The 22,694-nt window shown below is 37.2% G+C and overlaps 1 non-coding gene across 1 annotated transcript; it reads left to right on the plus strand.

Annotated features, from left to right (window-relative positions):
- The first annotated feature begins 19,303 nt into the window (after positions 1-19,303).
- Positions 19,304-19,406, plus strand: LOC149218562 (U6 spliceosomal RNA). Its single transcript, XR_016249798.1, has one exon. It is a non-coding gene; the product is annotated as a U6 spliceosomal RNA (small nuclear RNA).
- The last annotated feature ends 3,288 nt before the right edge of the window (positions 19,407-22,694 follow it).

Here is a 22,694-nt window from a genome sequence, read left to right on the forward strand (position 1 = left end):
ATCATCGACTATGGCAACTATATATGCCCACCTCATCGGTGTCCATGATTAATGGTGGTTCATACAGCTTTCAGTTCTCCACATTCACTATTGAGTATATCTACATATATATTGATAAATCAAGATGAAAGGCATTGTTTCCAAGCTTCTCCAAAATGGTGAATGGACCATACTGTATTGGTCACAACTTCTTCCCTTCTCCCTTCATCCTGTCCTTGCTGATGTGGAACCACACTTTGTCGCCCACTTGGAATTGATGGTCGACTCAGTATTTGTCATGTCGAGCCTTGTAACGGGCTTGAATTTTCTCTAGCTGCTCTTGTATTGCTTGGTGAATCAATTGGATTCACTAAATGAACTGCTGAGCTTTGTCCCTATCATTACATCCACTGGAGCCATCTTCCCTTCCAAAGACCATATTAGAAGGGTCCTTTGGAAGGTAACTGAAACATGCCTCAAATTGTGAATGCTGCATAGATGAGTGCACTACTCAATTGTAGGAATGCAGCACGTATGGAGATGCTCATCCCACAACTTGGGATGTTTCCCACAATAGCCTCATAACAAGTTTACCATGATACGGTTGACAACCTCTGTCTGTCCGTGAGTCTGTGGATGAAATTCCGTGCTTGTTTTCAATTTGGTGTCCATCATCTTCCATAAGCTCGTCCAAAACTCTCCAAGAAAGCGAGAGCCCTTATTTGACACAATCGATGTGGGTAATCTGAAATGGACCCAAACATGTTGAAAGAAAAGAGAAGCAGTCTGCTCTGCAATGATCTGCTTTTTACAAGGCATTAGAATACACATCTTCCTAAAATGGTCAACGACAACATACAAATAGTCGTGACTCTTTCTAGACAAAGGCATACCTCCTACAAAGTCCATTGACACACTTCCCGTGGACGAATTGGAAAAGGGAGTTGTGTGTAGAGCCCAAGTTTTCTATTAGAGGGATTTAAAATAGAACACATCACACAACCCTTTACATAGTGAGTCACAATGTTTTTCATATGAGGCCAAAAACAAAATCTTTGTACATAACATAAAGTCTTTTGGACATTAAAGCGTCCACACACAAGAGAGGTGTGGGCCTCTCGAATTACATGTACTCTTTCCCTTGTGGGAATACAAAATTTACCAAGGTGATACAACAGTTTCCCCTGTAAGTGACAGTTGTCCACCTGTGAACCATGGGTTTGTTTTGCATAAATCTCCTTAAAGTCATCATCGTTAGCATATTGGTTAGCATGAATCTCAAAAGACAACAAAGCATTATGCAAAATAATAGAAGCAGAAATAGGAGGGCGAGATATCATATTGACCACTTTATTGCTAGTGCCCTTATTATACTTTATTACCAAACGAAACTATTGAAGAAAACCCATCCACCTAAAATGACGAGATTTCTGCAACTTGGTTTGGACTGAAGGTACTACAAGGGCTGATGATTCATATGGATGATGGTCTCCTTTCCGATCAGGTAGTGTTTCCACTTTCTCCTACTCTGCACCAAGGCATAAAGCTCCTTGTCATAAGTGGGATACTTTATCACATCTTGATAAAACTTCTCAGAATGGTAACATATTGGCTTCTTTTGATGCATCAGTACAGGTCCCATGGCATAACTGCTGGCATCAATTTCAATATTGAATGGCTATTGGAGATCTGGTAAGGCTAAGACTGGCAGGGTGATAATATTTTCCTTCAATGTTTCGAAGGACTTCTATTGTCTTCCTCCCCATTGTAAGACCTCTTTCACACTTGTCAATGTGTCCAAAGGTGTTGCAATAATAGAGAAATTGGCAATAAATCTCCTCCAATACTGGATTGCACCTAAAAAGCTACAGAAACTCAATTACACTAGTAGGCTTAGGACAATTTACAATTGCTTCAACTTTAGAGGGATCAATTTTTAACTGACCATGACCAACAATATGACCTAGGTAACCCAAAGAGGTTTTCCAAAACTCACACTTTGACAATTTTACAAAGAGTTTTACTTTTTTCAGTACATCAAGCACTTTCTTTACGTGACACACATGTTCAACCCAACTTTTACTAAAGACAAGTGTATCATCTAAATATACAAGAACAATTTCATCAATGAAAGGCCAAAAGAGATCATTCATGACCCTCATAAAAGTGGCTGGAGTTTTGCAATTTCCGAATGGCATCACCATCCATTCGAACAACCACTGTTTGGTCTTGAAGGTGGTTTTCCACACGTCCTGCTTTGTAGTTTGGACTTGGTCATAACCACTATGCAAATCCAATTTGGTGAAATAAACAACATTCTTTAACTGATATAATAAATCATCTGTGTGTGGAAGAGGGTAACAATTTTTCATTGTGATCTTGTTTCGTGCATGGTAATCCACACACATCCTCCATGTGCCATCTTTCTTTGGGACTAAGACAATCGGTGAGCCACACAAAGAGGTGCTCGGCCTGATGACCCCTTGGTCCAGCAATTCCTGCACTTGTTTCTTGATTTCCTCCTTCTCAATGGTCGACATCCTGTACATGCCAATATTTGGTAAAGAAGCGTCATGCTACAAATGGATCTCATTTTGGATTTCCCTTTTCGGAGGTAATCCCTTCGGTTTCTAAAACAGCTCATCATAATTAGAAATCAATTCATATAATTCTTGTTTATGTTCATAATCACTACCCTGGAAAGTGTCAGCTAATTCTGCAACTTTTTTCCTTAAAACCATAAGCATGCAACCCTTACTGGAATTCACCAGCCTTTTCATTTTTCCTACGCTTACAGGACTGGCGTTGATTTTATTTTGATGAACCCTTACTATATATTCTACCCCATCTTTTGTGATTTGGTATTTCTTTTCATGATGGAAAAAGACTACCTTTCTATCATATAGATATAGACTCCCTAACACCATGCCACAGATATCCAATGGGATCGCATCCAGTTCTACTTCATCCACTAGCTTAGAAGCGATTGCAAATTTTACTTTACACTGCTTGGTTACATTCAATTTTTCTTTATCATGTATCCATCCAAGCAGTTGAGGTTTTGGATGTGGTTTTGTTTCTAAACTGAGTTTCTTTACTAGGGATTCTGCAATTAAGTTTGCTTGGGATCCAGTATCAAATAGAGTTTCAACTTTAGTATGATTTACAACAACTCTGATATGAAACAGTTCAATTCTCTTTTGATCATTAGGAAGGTACTCATTCACAGAACTAGTGACTTCATGATATTCAGAATTAACATGAGGTGTAAGAGTACCTTTTTTCCCAGGGCTATGATTAATGATTCATCTTTGCAATCCGATCCAATGTCTTACTGTGCAGTTGCCACTCTATTTTGCTTCCCTTTTCCTCCATACTTCTTTGGATGCTTTTCTGGGTGTTGTTTCCAATAGTGATCATCATCGTGGCCTTCCTTTTTGTAGTGATTGCAATACGGCAACTCTGCTTCTTTAGCTACTGTCATTTTCTTCTCCTTTCCTTTCCATTTTGCTTTAGATTTTCCATTGGGAGGTTTGAATAGTGGTTTTCTGGAATGATCATCTCTTTCATTTTTCCTTTGTTCTCAATATGAATTGCCTTTACGTTGACTGAGTTAATAGTGGTTGGTTCAAACAAAAATAATGAATGCCTAATGTAACTATATAATGAGCCAATTTACTTAGTTACCACTTCAGGTGTACTAAGTACAATAGCCAAATTCAATGCTTTCTTTCTAAACTCTGTAAAACTCTGAACATCATCACCTTTGCCCTGCCTTAAATACTACCAATTCATTAAAGATTTTTTCTTGTATCCAAAGTGATAAAATTGTTCCTTTAATGCAGAAATAAAATCAAGCCATGAGGAAAATAGGTTACCCACATTCTTACTGCTCTGCAATTTTCTCTCCCACCAAATGAGAGTGGTGCTGCTCAGCCGTAGAGAGGCCAGCTGAATTTTTCCTCATCCTCCACGATCTGCTAAATCCTGCAATAGACATCAATCTGCCTAATCCAATTATTAAGCTTTTATGTATTGCTTTCACCATTAAACATGGGAAGATCAAATTTTAAATCTAATTTAAAGAAAGGTTTCTTAGATGCATCCCTTGAATTTCTATGATTATGGTGGTGAGAGGAAGAAGAACTTTCACTCGCGAAAGGAGAAGGAGGGGGTTCTTCTCCACCATTTCCATGCATTGAACCTTGTTCTTCTGGGCTTCTCTCTTCTGCTTTCTCTAGCCTTAAAACCAACTTATCGACATTCTATGCCATTGAATAGAAGGTCTTGCGGAAATTGTGCTCCTCTTCAAGATGAGCTTCATCTTCTGCCATGTTTCTCCGTCGACGTGCATGCCCCACTTTGGGATCGAAAGGCTCTAATTCCTCTTAGCCTCTTTAGATTCCATTTCTTGTTAGCATTCAAATATGCACTTCACATCTAAAAAGCCCTCTCTGATACCACTTGATCTAGGGATCTTTTGCTTATAGATGTATGAAAAGAATCACTTGTGAAAATTGCAGCTTAACACAAGAATTTAACGTGCACACAAGAAAGAAGAAGAACACATAAAGACATGAAAATAAGACAACAAGACTTGATAATGGAGTTTTTCCAACTCCCACTATGTCTCTGGGCCCTGCTCGATCAATGGGGAGGCCTTCATTCGTTAAATGGCATGAAGAGAAGAGAATACAATCATCGGTTACATAAAAGGAATCTTATACCTCCATTCTAGAAAATGGCTGAGAAAAGGAGAACTCAAATGGAGAAATGGATAGCACCACTACGTTCATGGTGTTGAGAGGGGTAGAAACCATATAAAATTTGTGCAATTCAGATAAAATGATCAATCAGCCCACTTGCAAGCTGCTGCCTCGAACCATGTGCCAAAACATCCTCTCCCTCATACTTTTCCCAATAATCAGGGTTTTATATGTCTCTTTTGTGACAAAGGCCACTTAAATCAGGGGTTGTTTGTTTAGAATAGAAACCGTTGAATGGAAGGTTTGGCAGGTACAACCAAAACCCGAAAATAGGCCTTTTTTGTTCCAAGCAATAATACATGGAAACATAGGAAAATCAGTCCAAAAAGCCTTTAAGCCAGACTTCAAATTGAATTAAATTAGCCCTATTTTCCTATCAGGTCCACTCTAATCACAAATCACATATCGCTCTGTCAATGTCCCTTTATACCGGGGATCTGTCGATCGCCCATATCGGCGTATCACTATTGTTGCAGCCTGTGGTTCTTCGCCATTCGTTGATCGCAATCACTAATCGTATGTCTTATGTCCCAATATCGTCGATAGCCTGCCCCTGATTGAGATTAGCCAGATATCACTGATCGGGGGTTCATCCTGTTGGCCTTTAATCTACCCTTTGGACTCCTCCAATTGCGATTTTCGATGGTAAGGCTTAAAACCCATTTTTATAAGAAATGCCTCGTTTTTCAAAGGAACTAAGGCAAACTCTCTTCATGATAACTTCATCATCTGGACTCGGATTGGAGTGCCATTTACACCATTGGAATCAGGGCGACAAGAACTTCGATCTGATGTCAAGATACATGCTTTTCCTCCACTTTGAATTTTGTGCTTTTCCACGCCATTGTGTCTGAAGATCCACTTGGATCACCAAGAGAGCGAGGGCCTGACATAACCATCAGCTCAGGCTGAAGTGCCTCGATAGTCTTGGGTTTCTCAACTTCATCATTAGATAGATCATTATACGCTGGTGGCTTCAAAAGATCAGCTGCGATAGATTCATGATCGTGATCAAAATTGGAAGCAAATGGATCATGACTGCCACGATCAAAAACATCAATGAATTCTTTGGCATCCTCATGATCAGATGAATCAAACAGAGTTGTAGATGAAAAGCGAATGAACTCATCCTCTATATTTTTGGAAAAGACAGATGAAGGATCAAGTGGATCTTCAATGAACAACTTATCCTCTCCATTGTCGAATGATGGACAAACATCCGGTGAGTCTTGCGACTAATCAACAATGGGTGCATCCGTTGATGAATATAGACATCAAAATCATAGATGGTAGGCTCACCAAAGAGGTTAGGAAAGAATAGAGTGGGCTCACACCGAAGGGAGTCATCCTTCACCGAATGTCGATGTTCAAGCTCCCACTCATACTCTTCATGAATGACAGCGCATGTTGGTTTTGCAACACGAACTCCATCAGTGGGTTGTTCCTTGTTGACAATAAGTGAAGAGTCTGGAATGGATGAACCGAAGACAACATCATTCGTAGGAACACCTAAGTGTGAAGATGGAGGTCGAAGAAAAGAATGCATATGAGAACTCAAAGGACTCACAACCATGTCTGTGTGAAAATTCAGTGGAGTGATGTTGGGAGAGTGTGAAGGATGAACATGTGTGTGAGAATGATCCTCAAAATCGTTGGGCACAGGTGGAAATTTTTAATGGGAGGGAGGTGAAAAATCAGTTGAAACATTGCCCGCTCCCACAAGATATTGCATAGTTCCATCAATGAAGAATGTTGAGCGAGGCTTGATATCAAGCTTCCTCTTGGGACATATAGATTTCTTAAGGAAATACTTGAATTGGTCCCAAAGATAAGAAAACTTCATCTGGCTCCTGGGAGATTAAAATTGCAAGTCACAGAAGCACTGCCAAAAATCAATAATGGATTCATGTGGAGCCCTCCGTTGCTGTAACAGTTTCCGGTCAAGACGGTCTAGATCAAAATGATAGAACATGTCTTCAATAAGATCATAGAAGTGCTCAAATGAGTGCATGGTGTCAGCTAGTAGGCTGAGCACCTAATGAAATGGAAAACTCATCTTCCTCATGAATCATGGAAATAAAGTTATGTAAGTGCTCAGGCCATGCCGCTTCGCCTTCACCATCATGCGTGTGAGTGGATAAGAGATCAAAAATCTTCCCTGATATGGAGACATCTCCACAATTTGAAAAACACCTCGGGGGAAGAAGAATGCAATATTCCATGTAATATATGTAAAGGTTCAAAACTGGATGAGAGGACACTGCTTGTCATCAGGCCCTCCTTGTAGTGCTAGAAATGTTGACGGTGTTGGACTCGCCAACATGTCAAGGGAATCTCCCCGGTAAGAAGTCCCAATTACACCTCTGGTGTAGGAGTCCGACCAGTGGGTCATAAGGTAATGCCTTGACCACGATGTTGCACAGAGGCAAGTAGAATAACTCTGTCAATAGCAAGGGTGTGACTAATGTAGTGAGTCAAGGAAGGCGTATGAGAGGTTATAACACTTCAAAGAGGGAAGGAGGTGAAGGTGAGTTCTAGGTTGAAAGGGATCAGTCCCAACCTGGCTAGGAACACACAACATAAAAGACATGCACAACTTCTAGTGGAGCATTCCACTCAGATGCAGTAGTCACATTACAAGGTAAGATAACAAGTACAACACTCATGCATCAGTCTGAGATGAGTGTGATGGTTGTTATATCAAGGTTTGAGTGAAAGGTTTGTCTAATGTCTGGCAGAGTAGTTGACATGAATGGTGACAACATTAACAAGATATGCAACACATTAAAAAAAAGATTCATATAATTCCATGTGAATCAGTTCATACACAAGCACATAATCTAAACAACATATATCATTAAAGCAACCAGAGCAGTTAAGCTACAATAACAACATATGCATGAAAATGTGCTACCTCTCATTATATAAAGAAGTGTAAGTCACATTCATACAATACATCCATGTAAACCTTCTAACCCCAACAGTGGAACGTTATGGCCACATCCGCCTACTCCTCCAAAGAGATGTGCTAGCTCCATGCACTAGAGAAGCCATGGCGAGTTACAATATTGTCCAAACCTTCTTCAACATAGTCTTAGTAGAAGCTTGGCTTACCAATAGCCTATACAAAGAGTTATGAGGGAATATTTATAGCAAAGGGTGGGGTGACCCCTGACATTCCCCTTTGTGGCCATTCAACTACCCTCATGACTCTTCACCTACTCTATGATTGTTACATCCACTCTTGACACTTGACTTACACTTGACATGACTCAACATTACAATGCACATGTACCCATGTGAACAATGGCTTGGAAAAGCCAAACTAGACATCATTTGGACTTAGACAACCATAGAAGGCCAACTGGTCGACATCCTCATGCTAATCAAGAGTGAAAAATTGATGCCAAGATTGGTAGTCCTTCAGAGTATCCATGTGTTTTGCTGTTACATCCGTCTAAAACTTGAACCTTGCCTCCATAGGATCTCGGTACACTGCTTGGGCTCCTATGTCCAACTCATCTGTGAGCATGGGTGTCATTGTTTTTAGTGTGGTTGGACTAGCCACGTACTTGCGCATGATGTCTACACTAATTAGCAAGTCTCGGCTAGTGGCGATGTGCATCAACTCATCCGAGTACGAGTCAAACTCTTGTCGGACCTACTTCTTGGTCTTCACCTAGGTGACAATCCCAAGTGATGGGATCGTATGAGTTTGCATTATAACCTCCATGATTTTGAATACTCGTGCATGGGAAGCTTGTATACTAGTGATGAGTTGTGGTAGGTCTTCATAGTTCTGGATCTGTCTCTAGACACGTGCTTGTAGCTCAATCGCATTAGCCTTCATCATCTTTTGCAACTGAAGCAGGGCTCCCTTGTACTTCATCATCCATGCTTGCATGTTATCAACATAAGTATGTATGTTCTTCAAGATGCATGCTTTTCTCGTACATCATTACTGCCATTCGTGGAGATGAACGAATTCTTCATGCACAGTACCAAACGTGGTGTACAATGCTCGCATAATTGTTTCTAAGGACATTGTTTTATCTAGTATTGCCCTTTTTAGTTCAGCTTGGGTGGACATTTTCATCAAATCTCCTCCTTACTTGACCACTTGTAGTTCCTTCGCCATTCACTCATTCTTAGATATGAGAAAACGAACACTCAAGCTAGTGTCTTCGGCATGCACTCTAGTTGCATCAGCCAAAGCAGTTGGATGCTTGTGCACATTAGTCACGATCACTTGCTCTTCAAATTCCCTAGAGGATGTTTGGTCCTCGAGAGTTGGTACTATCTGAGACTGCACAAGTCTGTGATGAGATTCGCCAAAGGATATGTTGTGCATCTCATCTTTCGGTTGACCACCAAGGATCTCAGTTCCTCCTTAGTCGTTCAAGACATTCTCAACATCAAGATGCATTGAAGCGGGTGAGTCGACCTCTTTGTGGTGAGGCATGAGGTTGGTATCCTGTTCCAACTCATGCTTCTCCATGTCGACATCCAACTGTTCAAGCGTCTATTCTTTCTCATGAGCAAAGTATTGCCCCTGTGATGGTTCACCATGTTCACTTGATGCCAACTATTCAGATGAATCAAATCTTGTATGGGCGATGCTTTGTCAGTCTATAGTGATGCTCCCCTTGCTAAATCTATTATTTCTATGCTTCCTGCTCCTATTGGTGTAGCTCTTGTTCTTTCCATAGTTTGTCCATCAGCTCATGCAACTCCTTCTCTACTTCTTCCATTCTCTTCTTATCTCTCTACCTTCATGTGATTTGCTTGTCACACTGCTACCTCTTCACTTGAATAGCCATAACTGCTTGTTCTACAACTAGATCTGATCGAAACTTGCAACTTTTCTCTTCCTCCACGTGGTCAACAATCTTCCTCTTCCCTTTGTCATGCACAGGTATGCTTGGCTCTGCTGCCTCTACTGTTGCTACTATTGTTGCTACTGTTGGTGCTCTACGTGATGTTACTTCATGATGCTTTTCTAACCACTCTACGATGAAGCTGACCCGTTCATTGGGTTTGGAGGAATTGTAACATTATCTCCATGAGTCCTGCTTGGCCCAATGACATGCCCCATGGATGCAGTTGAACTAAACTCTCTTGCAATGATCCTTCACAATGCAATGTCGGTCATACAGGTTGAAGCTTTAGAGGTTGAAAGGATACTTCCTCATCTGCTATGCTTCAACATCCACTTGCTTGATACTCTGGATCTCATATAACCCAATCCGTAACAGAAGAGTGAGACAAGGTGCCTTCTTCTTCCGCTGCAGTCTGGTTGTCAATCCTACCGAGATGTGGTATGCTACTTCATGCATGACAAGCATGTTCAAGGTGAGCTTTGACAGAACATGCGGATATTGTCCTCACTGAACACTTGGATGAACATGCCAGACGGTGAAGCATACCAATCTGCAATGCCTAGAAATTCATTCATCGCTTCCTCTGACATGCAGGGTTGATCTTGCTCGAATATCAACTTGTATACTGTGGTTAAAAAATGGTTAGACAGCTGTATGATCACTCCTTTGAAGTTGTATTTGAACAACAGCTTGAAATATGTGTTCACAATAGCCTCCACTGGTGACGATGCCCACTCCAAACCCGAGAAGTCATCTCGGGCACAGACTACATCTAGAATGTAAGCGAACATATAAATCTCTACATGCATACCATCGGGTGATTGTCAAGCCTTCTTGTTCCTTCAGCTGGTTAGCCAATATGCCAGACCAGTTTCATGGTATTCCTTATCTAGCCAGTTGGTCCAGTGCGATCACCCAAATCTGAGGGAAGGTCTAAGTGCTTGCTCTTCCACTGAGTCAACATGCGAATATGACCAAGTATTGGTACGCCTTCCTTAATATCTTTGTCTTGTAAATCTAGTTGGGTGTCATCCTAAAGCGACCTGGCTCCTTTACCCAATCCTTTAGAATGTCTCTGGAGTGAGCTCTATTGTTGGGAAAGTTGAATGGAGGAGTCATGACAGTCATGAGCTTGTTCATTAGATACATATCATTGTAATGTCGTGCCCACAAGGTTTCAAGCTTTGTCCCACTGACACTGCTCAAGGTCATCGTCTCTGGGTTAGTGTGAGAAACGATCCAGTGAATCATGTCATCCAGTGAATCATGTCCGTGCATGGGAATGTGGGGTATTTGCATGCAATTCGGTACAAGCTGGACTTATGAATGTTCCCATACACCTAACGATCTTCAAGGTCTTCCCTAAAAGTACCTGCGAATGTTTCATTCACCTCTTGCCACTTTAGTTTGATGTCCTTGTCTAGATACAACTTTGTATCTTCATAGATCGGCGGATTAGAGGACACCTGCTTAACTACTGCTCCAGGTGCAATACCATCAATGTCCTAAGATTTTTTCCTCTTGGAAACCATTGAGACAAATGAACACTTGAAATATTTGGAAACAAGCAGCATGCATAGTGAGAAATATGTCAGTGAAAATAAAGCAAATCCGAGGAAGGAAACAACACATACCTGGGGAATTGATGAGTGAGATTGAACAAATTTCACTGGGAGGCTGGGTAACTAGCTGCCAGAACCATGCAAAAGGAAGTCTGGGCTATCTGGGAGGCTGGAATGGCTGTTGGATCTACCAAATGTGCAATCCATTCAGGTAGCTGGCTACTGGGATTGCGCAATGCGCAATTCCAGCTGAGCAGGATTGTTGGCTTAGGGATAGATTTGCACAAATTTTTGGGCCAAGTAGCCACTATCCTCTAGAAATGCGAAAAATGGTCCTGAAGGCTAGTGCTAGTCAATAATGCACAAATCTGGAGAGGAAGGTGAGCCTTCCTTCCCCAGATTGCGCAATGTAGCCTTGGTGAAGGTAGAGCCTGAGCCAAGGTTGGCTTGACTCACCGATGGGAAAGTGAAAGTAAGTAAAATAGTGAAATGCATGGTAACACTAAGAGATAAAAGAAGTGATTAATAGTGCATGCAAAACATGAATGAAAGAATCAGTAGACAGATCAACATGCATGCGGGTGAGACAGTTCACCGGTTGGGCGAACGTCCGTGCAAAACAATTTCACACATGCAACAACAATGAGATAGCAACAAAAACTGAAACAGAGCTAGACAAGCTAGAATAATATATGTAAAGGATAGTAGGAATTCAAACAAATCAAGCAAACAGCACTCACACAAGAGAATACACAAAAAGGGACGGAAATGTTGAAAAAGACAAGTTGAGGCCACTTGCCAGTGAATACCTGAGTTGAATGTGTCGAAGAGCCTTCGATGTGTTGTTGGATTTCAGAGATCCAATATTGATGTGAATGAATAAGCTCTGATGTGTTGAATAAATAAGTTTGGTCTCATGATGTGCATGCCACAAATCTAGGAAAAAGTGACACTTGGAGGGAATCTTTTAAAACAACTTTTCATGTAACCACCAACTTGTAAACATAGCTCCCTGAATCATGGGCTACCTTTTGCATGTTGTCTCTTGTTATGTTGAGAAGATTAAGCCACGCATGCATGCAAGTCAAGCTTCCTCGGTCCCGGTCAGAACTGGTCAACTGGACTGTTCATGCATGCAGCTGCTCAACCACTTGGGATAAACGCGCATTCTTAGCTAGGAGCTAGGCTGACTGCCTATGATATTTGTGCAATTTTCGAGTAGAGCAGCGGACTGTTATGCAGATTTGCATAAATCCTACACTGAATAGCCTGCTACTAGGAAAATTTGTGCAAATCCTGCTGGGAGGGCTGGCTGGTAGGATTGCACAATCTTGGAGCCCAGTAGGCTGTCAAAGAGCATAATTCCTAGGGGGAAGGTTCATTGCCCTCTAGAAATGCGAAATTTTGAAGGGGAATCTACTCAGCTTGCAGCTGGTCCAAGTTCGGGTAAGTAGCCTGTGAGGGGAATTGATCAACTGTGATTGACACACTGCCTTTGTGTGACAAAAACGCTGAATCTTGAGTACTTAATGAAGCAAGACAAAGTTTTGTGTAAGGTTGGTAGGTAGGCTCCAAAACAGGCTAACGAAAAATTTGGAGAGTGGTTGTAGCTGCTAAACACAAAGTATATCAATACTCCTTTGTTAATGAGATTATATTAGTTTTTATATATACATCTCAAAGAAATTTGACATTTAAGATCAATTTTGTTGCAATATACCTAGGTAAAGATGGTAAATATTTATTTAGGACGGAAAAAAGAAACTATTTTGTTTATCTTTTATGGACCACTTGTAGGCCGAATATTTTAAAAAAACATCTTTTAATATAGTGTGCAGATGTTTTTATGTGGTTAACCATAAAGATCACATTAGAGGTCATTGGAGGTAATGATGATAAATTTCACATCCAGACAGTCCAAAACAGCTACAGCGGGGTGGTTATTTGACCCAAACTATTTCCTTTGAAATAAAAAACTTTCGAGAGGAAAAAAGGAGGCTAAGAGAGTATGGGAGGAACCTGAGGCAATGTGGAGGAGATACTTCAAGAAGGAACTGACATAATACTCTTAGTAGAAGGGAAATTCTTGAGTTGGTTGGCCAGTAGAATTCCCAAGCAAGTCGTTGAGCTAAGAATACAAATATTCATGGACTAAGTCTGGTTGGGACCAAATAGTCCTTATAATTGACTGCAGGTTTTTGTTTCATGGTAACTTCCTTTAATGTGAAACTCGCTCGAGGAGGGGGACATAGTAGAGGAACTGGTCTCATTGGATGGGAGAAGCATTACCCTCCTCTGTGATTTTTGTTGTTGATAGGAGTTAGAACTAGATAAGCATAGAAAAACTTGTGTATCTCTTTTATTGTAAATGTTACTTTTTCTATAAATGTTCAATGTGAGAAGTACTCTTTAGGTCATGTAATCCCAAAAATATGATGCGAGAATTTAATTATATTATGTAATAAGTTGAAACAACTGTGGAATTCTTTTATTTTTTTTTGGTATTGTATTAGTCAGTGGATACGGTTTGAAAAGTAGTCACCATTATGGACAAAATGAAATATCCATAAGAAGATGGTTTAGTCTCAGGGAAAGCCAAGTTAATGGAAAGCCTAACATAGTCCCTAAATTCAAGTAGAGGCCAATTGTAAGACATTATAAATAAACTCTATAATCCTATAGGAAATTTCTCTTCGAGAATAAAAAGAGAAAATAGTATATATATATCTATATATATATATATATATATATATATATATATATATATATATATATATATATATATAGATATATATAATAGTAGCAAACAAGACCCATAACTCTACAGGGAACTTTTCAAATGAGAGAAATAGGAAAACAAAGTAATCAATTTCAGATATTTCTATTTATATCAGAAACATTATAAGCTAGTAACCAACCAACAAAATATATAGCAATAAAAATACTAACAAAGGTCATAAATTTATACAATCCACGAACAAGACAACTCAAAAAATTAAATTTCTATATTCAATTCACATATAGTTACAATATTAAGCACAAAGGTTAAAGCCATATAATTAAATGGGATAAAATATCACAAAAACTTCTTCAAGTAGGGTAATCAATTTTAATTACTGAAAACAAACAATTTATAAAGAAATTCACTTTGCTTTAATCTCTGATAACATTTGAGAATTGAAGAGAATAAGACTAAGCCATTTCAGTTGAAGTATCCAATTAACAGAATAATGGTGACACTCTTAATGACAGAAACCCTTGATATAAGAGGGTTATCGACTCTAAATGTAATAGATTCAAAAAGCATATTGACCCCAGCATAAATCTCAACCTACAATACATGCCTTCAAACTAAAAGGAATCAATGCACTTTAAGAGAGTAGCTAAAACAAAACAAAAAAGGAACTCAACAATACCCATATCTAAATCTAAACCCAAAGCTTGACAAACTCTAGCTTTGGTATCCCCCTCCCACTCATCAGTTAAACAATTGTAGGACCCTAAAACCCTTTCCGAGCATAGTTGTTGTCCCTGGATAACCACAAAGATAATTCCAGTTTAAAGAAAATAACTTGGAAATCGAGGGTGCAGACAGGAGTTGTGAAGGAAAGAATTTACCCTAATGATCCTAATGATACTTTTCTGGACCTGGAATAGTAAAAAAAAATAGTCGAGGAAGAAATATGTTATATGGGAATCAGAGCAAAGAACTTATCCATATGGATAAGATTTAAATGACCTAATAATTATATATACCTTACGTATGACTGGCACAACCACAAAGGGTGCCTTGAGCTATATGAAATTTGCATGAATGAGGCATTTTCTTTTATATATAAGAAAGGATTGTTCAACAAAACAATATTAGCAAGGAGAATGAAAATAAAACCTTATATTACCTGAGCAAGAATAACCAATCCTCTACAGACTTCAAACCCTCTTATGGAACCCTCCTAAGTGGCGCACCTCCTAAATGACTATAACTCTAGCTAGATTCTAAGTAACACCCTTACAAAAAAGAATGAATGTGTGCCACTACGAAGAGAAAACCCCAACAACCCTCATCGTTTAGACGAATTCAAACAAAGAAAGTAGGGGAAAATTATTACCTGAAGTCGGGAGTGATCAATGTTAGAGTCACCCTAGTTGCAGCGAAGAAGGACAAGGAAAGACAAAACCTTTGCAGCATTGTAAAGCCATCCCTGGTTGGAGATAAGGGAAGATTAGCATGCACAATGTAAGAGAAAATGGAGTTAGTTACACTATAACCATCATAATAGCTATTAACCATTGGATTAACCCTAGGTGATTGTCATTGTAGTTCTTAGCACTGCTACCAAGGAAATGTCGCATCGCAGAGGTGATAGGGCATGGTATCCTTTCAAGAGAGTTCGACTCTTTTAAATTTATTTGGCGGAAATTGTATAAGGTTTAATGCTTCTACACTTAAGATATGTGATTTATAGTAACAAAACCATAAATGAACCTGGCTATTAATTAATGAAGAGACATTGATAATTAAGTATATTTGCATCGATAATTAAGTTAATGCTAGGTTGTACATCGAAGTGATAATAAATGTTGATTTAATAATAAAATCATTATGAATCAAATATCCTTGAGATGGAACTTTGAAACATAGAATAAAGTAATTAAACATTACTTTAATGTACTTGACACATATACCTATGTAAAAAAAATATATATATATTGTTAAGGTATGTTACAGGTGTTATCAAAACAACCTTACTACATTGTGACCTCAAGGGGATTACGAGATGTTAACAAACTATATTTCTATTTCACAGAGAGAGAGAAATATAAACAAATTTGGAGAATTGAGAAGAGGAAACGTTAGGATGCCTACTATACCTACCAAAGTTCCAATTGGCCTGAGCTCAACACCAGTGAAAGGGAAAACCTAGAAATGTGGATCCAATTGTGTGAGGAATATCAGACTGATACTACTATGTTAATATAGATTGTGAATTAGTTGCATAAAGAAGTGGACAAATTAAGAGACAATGATGACAATTGATGAAAGACAAGGAAAGGGTTACCAAAAGTTTGATAGATTGGAAAAATTAGAGGAACTTGGTTCCAATAACTGATAATGGTAACCGGGAAGAATCTCATCAACAAAGATAAAACCTTGAAAAAACGTATGAACCAAGGGTCATAAGATGGTGGAGGGTCAAAGTTTGAAAATGAAGAATCTCGCAATACCTCCCTAGGTAGGATGAAAAAGGGAACATAAAGACAAAAACTAGAATTAGAAGGGGAGTTTAAAAAAATTAAACCCGCAACATTTGATGGAGAATCAGAGAAGTCTTTGGAAGCCCAGTTTGTTAATATGAATAAATATTTCCAAATATTTGAATACAGTAACAAGATACAGTCCTGCCTATTGATTTATCAACTGGAAGGAAAGGTGACTTTATGGTGGGAGGAGGTAAAATAAGTTAAAGGTGTGGATGAATAAGGGGTTACCTAGGAGAAATTCCAACAATATTTGAAAGGTAAGTATTTATCTAAGAGTTTTTATGATGATAAAGCCAAGGCATTTCATGACCTTTAGTTGGGATAGCTAACAATGGACAAATACATAGAAAATATTACCTACTTGTTGAGATACATTCCCTACATCCATGAGGAGAAGGAAAAAGTACAAATATTTGTAAGCAGTTTGCCCACATTTATGAAAGAGTGATTGGAATTTGATAACCCAAAAACATATGGATGAATTGATATGAAAGGAACGAATTTGTTACCAATAGATGAAGCAAAAAGGGGATTGGGCAAAGATGTGGACAAAAAATAAAGGATAAAGACATTCCCAAAATAATAAGGGTATAAAATTTGTAAATTTTAAAGGTTCACGTAAAAATCCATAGAATAGAGGTACAAGAAAAGTGCCACGGAAATTGAAAACCCAAAATGAATTAAAAATAGTTGAGAAGCCTACAAAATGATAGTATGATTAGCTTGCAAGGCCCTCACTACAATGTTGGGGATGTGGAGACCCATGCTATATTTAAAAATGTCCTTATTGTAGAAGAAGAGAGAAAAAAACACACATTCAAGAGGCATCTACAGTGGGGGAGGTTGTGAGAAATATACTGAAGATTAATGTAGCATTAGAGGATCATCAAGCAGAGTATCCACCCTCCATGGTAGAATTTGAAGGTAAAATATTTAACCAATTTATCAGTTTTAATTGACTATGGAGGTAATTTAAGTCATATAATCCCTAAAATAGATTGGGATATGTCAATTACAAACATAAAATTTTATAAACCATTGGCTGGTGAAATTAGCCACAGGAGCAAAGAGAAGGGTTATGGCTAAAGTAAATAGTTGTGTTGTTATGTTTCCAGATCATCCAATAACCACAAACTTGAATATTTTACCCTTAGGATCATATGATGCATTAATTGGCATGGATTGGCTTGAGAAACATAGACCTTTGGTTAATCTAAAAAAAAACACTATTAGTTTCCTTAGTGAAGAAGGTACCAGACAAGAAATTCAAGGAATTAGAATACCTCTAAAATTAAGACAGATCATAGCCTCTCAGCTAGAAAAATGTATCAATAATGATGTCAGATTTATACAGTGTAAATGTGATACACTAATTCTATGGAAAGGACTACTACCTTAGATAGCTTACCTATTGTGTAAGAATTTTTGGATGTTTTCCCTAAAGATATTTTGGGTTTACCACCTAAGCAAGATATAGATTTTACTATTGAATTAATTCCAAGAGTTTCTCTGATGTCTAGACCACCTTATCATATGAGTATTCCAAAACTCACTAAACTAAAATTGAAACTACAAGAGTTGTTGGATCAAGGTACATACGACCAAGTGTGACAGCTTGGGGAGCCCCTGTTGTTTTTGTACAAAATAAATATGGTACTTTCAAACTTTCTATTGACTATAGGTAATTAAACAAACTAATAGTTAAGAATAAATAACGTCTACCTCGAATTGAGTACTTGTTTGATGAGGTAAAAGCAGCTAAGGTGTTCTCAAAAATTGACCAGCAATTTGGATATCATCAAATTCAACTCAAGGATGAAGATATATGTAAGACTTCCTTTAGAAACCGCTATAGGTATTATGAGTTTTTAGTCTCGCCTTTCGGGCTTACTAACGCCTCCATGACATTCATGTGCCTCATGACCAATATTTTCCATCAATAGCTCGATAAAATTTTGTTAGTATTTATTGAATATATAATTATCTACTCTAAAAACATGGAAGAGCATAAGAAACTCCTGCATATAGTGTTGCAAACCTTGTACGAGCATTAGTTGTATTCCAAGTATATAAAATGTGAATTTTACAAGGACCGAATTCAATATTTAGGACATGTCATTTCCTAAGAAGGAATAACTATTGGCCTAGAGAATATTAAAACCATCATGGAATAGTTGGTTCCCCAGAATGTAGTTGATATTAGCTATTGTTTTGGGATATATGGGTACTACATCGCTTTATTAAAGGATATTCTAGGGTCTCTTAACCCCTTGCCTCTCTACGGAATAATGGGAATGTCTTCTAGTCAATAGATAAATGACAAAGAAAATTTTATCAACCGAAACATTTTCTCACCACAACCCCCATTTTAAGGATTGTTGACCTACAGAAGGAATTTATGGTTTGCACCAACCCGTGTAAAGAAGGGGCTTGAGGGGTTTTCATGCAAGAATAGGGATTAGTGGACTACGAGTCTTGAAATTTGAAGGAACATGAATAGAAATATTTTTCCTACAACTTGGAATTAATGGTGGTGATTCATGCCTTGAAAATGTGGCGATAGTATTTGCTTGACAAGAAGTTCATATTGATGACTCACCACAGTAGCTTAACTAGTTATTTTAAACATACCACCCTAAGCACACGATATTGGAGATTGGAGATTTAATAAACATGGAATGTTCTTACTTGTATACATAATTCGACGGGTGAAATTAGTAATTGGAAAAATTAAACAATATTATTTTTTAGTATCAAAATTTATTACCAGCATTAACATTTTACCAAAAGAATGGTAAAATGGTAGCCTTCAAAACATCTAGTAAAATAGTAATGCCTTGCAAACATTTTACTAGTCTCTTTCTAGACATCCGATAAAATTGGAATGATACAGAGAAAATTAACATGGATCGTGCACAAAGATAACACCCACATATAGAAAAATGGTCCAAATTTTAAAAAAGGCATTACCATTTTTCCCACCCTTTCTAATTCCAAACCACTTCCCCATTCTTGATTGGTTGATGTATCATTTACGATTTATTGTTGTATTGCTTCCACGTACATGTGTTTGAATTATCTATTGAATCAGTACCTAGAGTGGATGGGCTATAATATCATATTTTCAATTTCAAGACAAGAGACAAATGAATTATGGTAAGTTTTTGTTTTCGGCAAGTCGAGGTTAGGAAAAATGTTCTTGTATCTATATTTGCACAAAGGCTTTAGAAGTTCAGGAAAATTCATTGTCTTTTAGGTTTCAAATGATATTATGGTTCACTATGGAATCATACTCATATCTTTATGGCCTCCCATACAATATGTAATGAACAAATTAGGGATTTGGTTTTGGTTTTCAAGACGTTGGTCATAGATATGATAGATTGTATTATATTGTGTGATTTTATATTATCAAATGATCTCGTGGAAACGTGTTTTTCAAATGAAATTTGTGGCATCAAATATCAGAGAAGATATAATTAGTCAATAACTATGGAATATCTCATCCAATTCCAACCCTTCCAAGCACACAGATGAATCTATAAAACATAGGTCCATGTGTACATGTAACGGAAACAAGACTTCAAAGACCAAGTAAACAATGTATGCAATTGCGATGAAATGAAATAGATCAATTGAGACATCATGGATTTTTATTTTTTTTAAACAACAATAAGTTTTCTCATTGAGGCATGAACTAAGTTATTTAATTTTGTTTGAAAACATCAACAACTTTTACTCATTCATGCATGAACAAAATTGTGTTCGACAAACGAGCTTCTGCAAAATACCATGTATTAACAACTGCCACATTTTTTTTTCTCTTCTAGCTTTGTCACACAACCCTATATATTTTTTATGAATATTTTATTAAGTAGTCAATTTTGAAGAGATTAACACATTTGTTAATCCACGGGGTTTCACCTTCCATTCGTCTAACTACCATGATTTTAATACAAGATGAGCAATGAAGCATTGGAATGGTGGGGGGAAGTTATACAATCCTTTTATATGATTTAGGTTTAGATATGTTGTGTAACATCCCTCCGTAACCTTGCATTAAAATGCATGGAGTTAGAAAAATTTTAAACAATTTAGCCACATGTAACTATCCAAGTTACTATTCCAGATTCCTCATTAACCATTAGGTAGAATCTTCATTGTTATAGGGAGTAACTTTCATAAGGAGTATTCAGTGACATAACCATCAACAACCACTATGGTAGCAATTTAAAATCTATTTAATGACATAATATTGAATCGTTTTCATGATTCCTTTATCTATATTATTTAATAACATATTTGGTATTATAACCATCACATTATGCAAGGGATCATCATCATGAAACTGACACAATAAGTAATCACATCATTGAACATCGATATACCCTGGAAATTTGGTAAGGTGAAAACCACCAAACATTTAATTTTATTATTAAATTCTCGTGAGGGTGTTCACCCCTCACTCAATGGCTGATAAGGGAGTCCGTCCCTTAACAATTTTCATAAAATATTAAGAGGAAATATCACTTAAATATAGCATTTCTAGCTAAAAGCTATTACAATAATCACGATAGCATTTACCCACAAATATTCAATATTTATATCTCTTTAGCCTCATTGTTCCATTAGTAGACCATCCTCCAACTCACACTCATCTGCATGGACCATTAGTTCTTTACCTACCACAATGTTAACCAAAATATATCCTTGCACAAGTCACCATCCTTTCCTTTTACTGATGTTATCAAAAACCTTGATATCATGATTGCATAGAATATTTATCAATCAATAATAAATCTTTAATAGTGATTATTCAACATCTATTCATGTTCATACACGAAACGTAAGTAAAATATCACAACATGCTTATTCTAACAACACTTCTCATGCATTAATTATAAGCAAAATCATGTCAAAATAAATACCACATTACTATGATCCTTCTCACACAAGCACGTGTTCTTATCCAAAGGAAGACCATTGTTAACCATCTATTTTCATTTAAAGGATACTAGCATCTTAGCTTTGTTTTTCATGCATGTGATTAGATAAAAACTTATTTTAAGAAAGTGAACCCCTCAACTTATTCTTTGTGCATGTAACTAAGTAATTTTTCCAATACAATAGATATTATTAATTATTACTGTTATGCATGCAAATTCATGTCCCCCTCTAAGAAAAAACTAACATGATAAATACTATTATCATGCATGAAAATGCAAGCTCCCTTTTTCCATAAGAAAGCTAATGCACTTATTGCATGTGATTACTTGTTTCTCTTCAAATTCCTAGCATAATAACTATACACTTTCCATGCATATTTTTTTTAAAGAATTCAAAGTAATAGGTTTATTTCTCATGGGAGGAAAGATCATATCTCCTTTCATGAGATCAAACACAGTATTTATATTCTTTTCTTGCAAGCAAATAACATATTTCTTTTCAAGAAATATCAAACATAGTATTTCTATTTTATGCATGTAGATAAACTTATTTCCTCTCAAAGAAATAATTCTATTTGTGCATATTTATTATCAAGAAAATCTAATAAAATAAGCTCAAGAAAAGTTCACATGCATTCTTTATGAAAAATAGCATGACTTCTTAAATTTTTTGTGTATAGGATCCATGTGCATTCTCTTTTCAAGATAACAAAATCCCTAACTTATCTTGTCATGTGCATAAACTTAAGTAAACCTTATCAAGAACACATACATCCATACAATATTTATTCTTTGTGAATGTAAGAATTTATCATAATATCCCTTCATTAATGCATGCAACATATATACCTCCTTTAAGAGGGTCTAGCTATTTATATATGGTAATACTTTCCCTTTTTGAAAAAAATTGATGCAATTAACTATTATTTCTATGCTTCTACATATATGTTCTTTTCAAATAAAATGATTATTTCTTTGTGCAAATAACACATACTTATTTTCAAGAACCCAACATAGTTTCTCTATCTTTTATGTACAAAGTTCTCATGCATTTTTTTTCAAGAAAGTATCATAATTAACCCTTCTTTTGTGCATAAGAACTAGGAAAGCCTTTTCAAAATAATAACAAAGTTAACCTTTTATGCACTAAACCATGGAATTAAATCAAACAATCAAAGATAAAACACACGAATAACTTATCTTTTTACCCACCAGAACATGTAACTTTTGAAAAATCTTGCAAAGGAATTAATACAATTGACTTATCTTTCACACACAAGAAAAACATATTCTTTCCAA

This window comes from Pinus tabuliformis, chromosome Q (assembly GCF_031772625.1).
Source record: "Pinus tabuliformis cultivar Carrire ecotype Pingquan chromosome Q, CPIR1, whole genome shotgun sequence".
In the NCBI taxonomy this organism is placed as follows: domain Eukaryota; kingdom Viridiplantae; phylum Streptophyta; class Pinopsida; order Pinales; family Pinaceae; genus Pinus; species Pinus tabuliformis.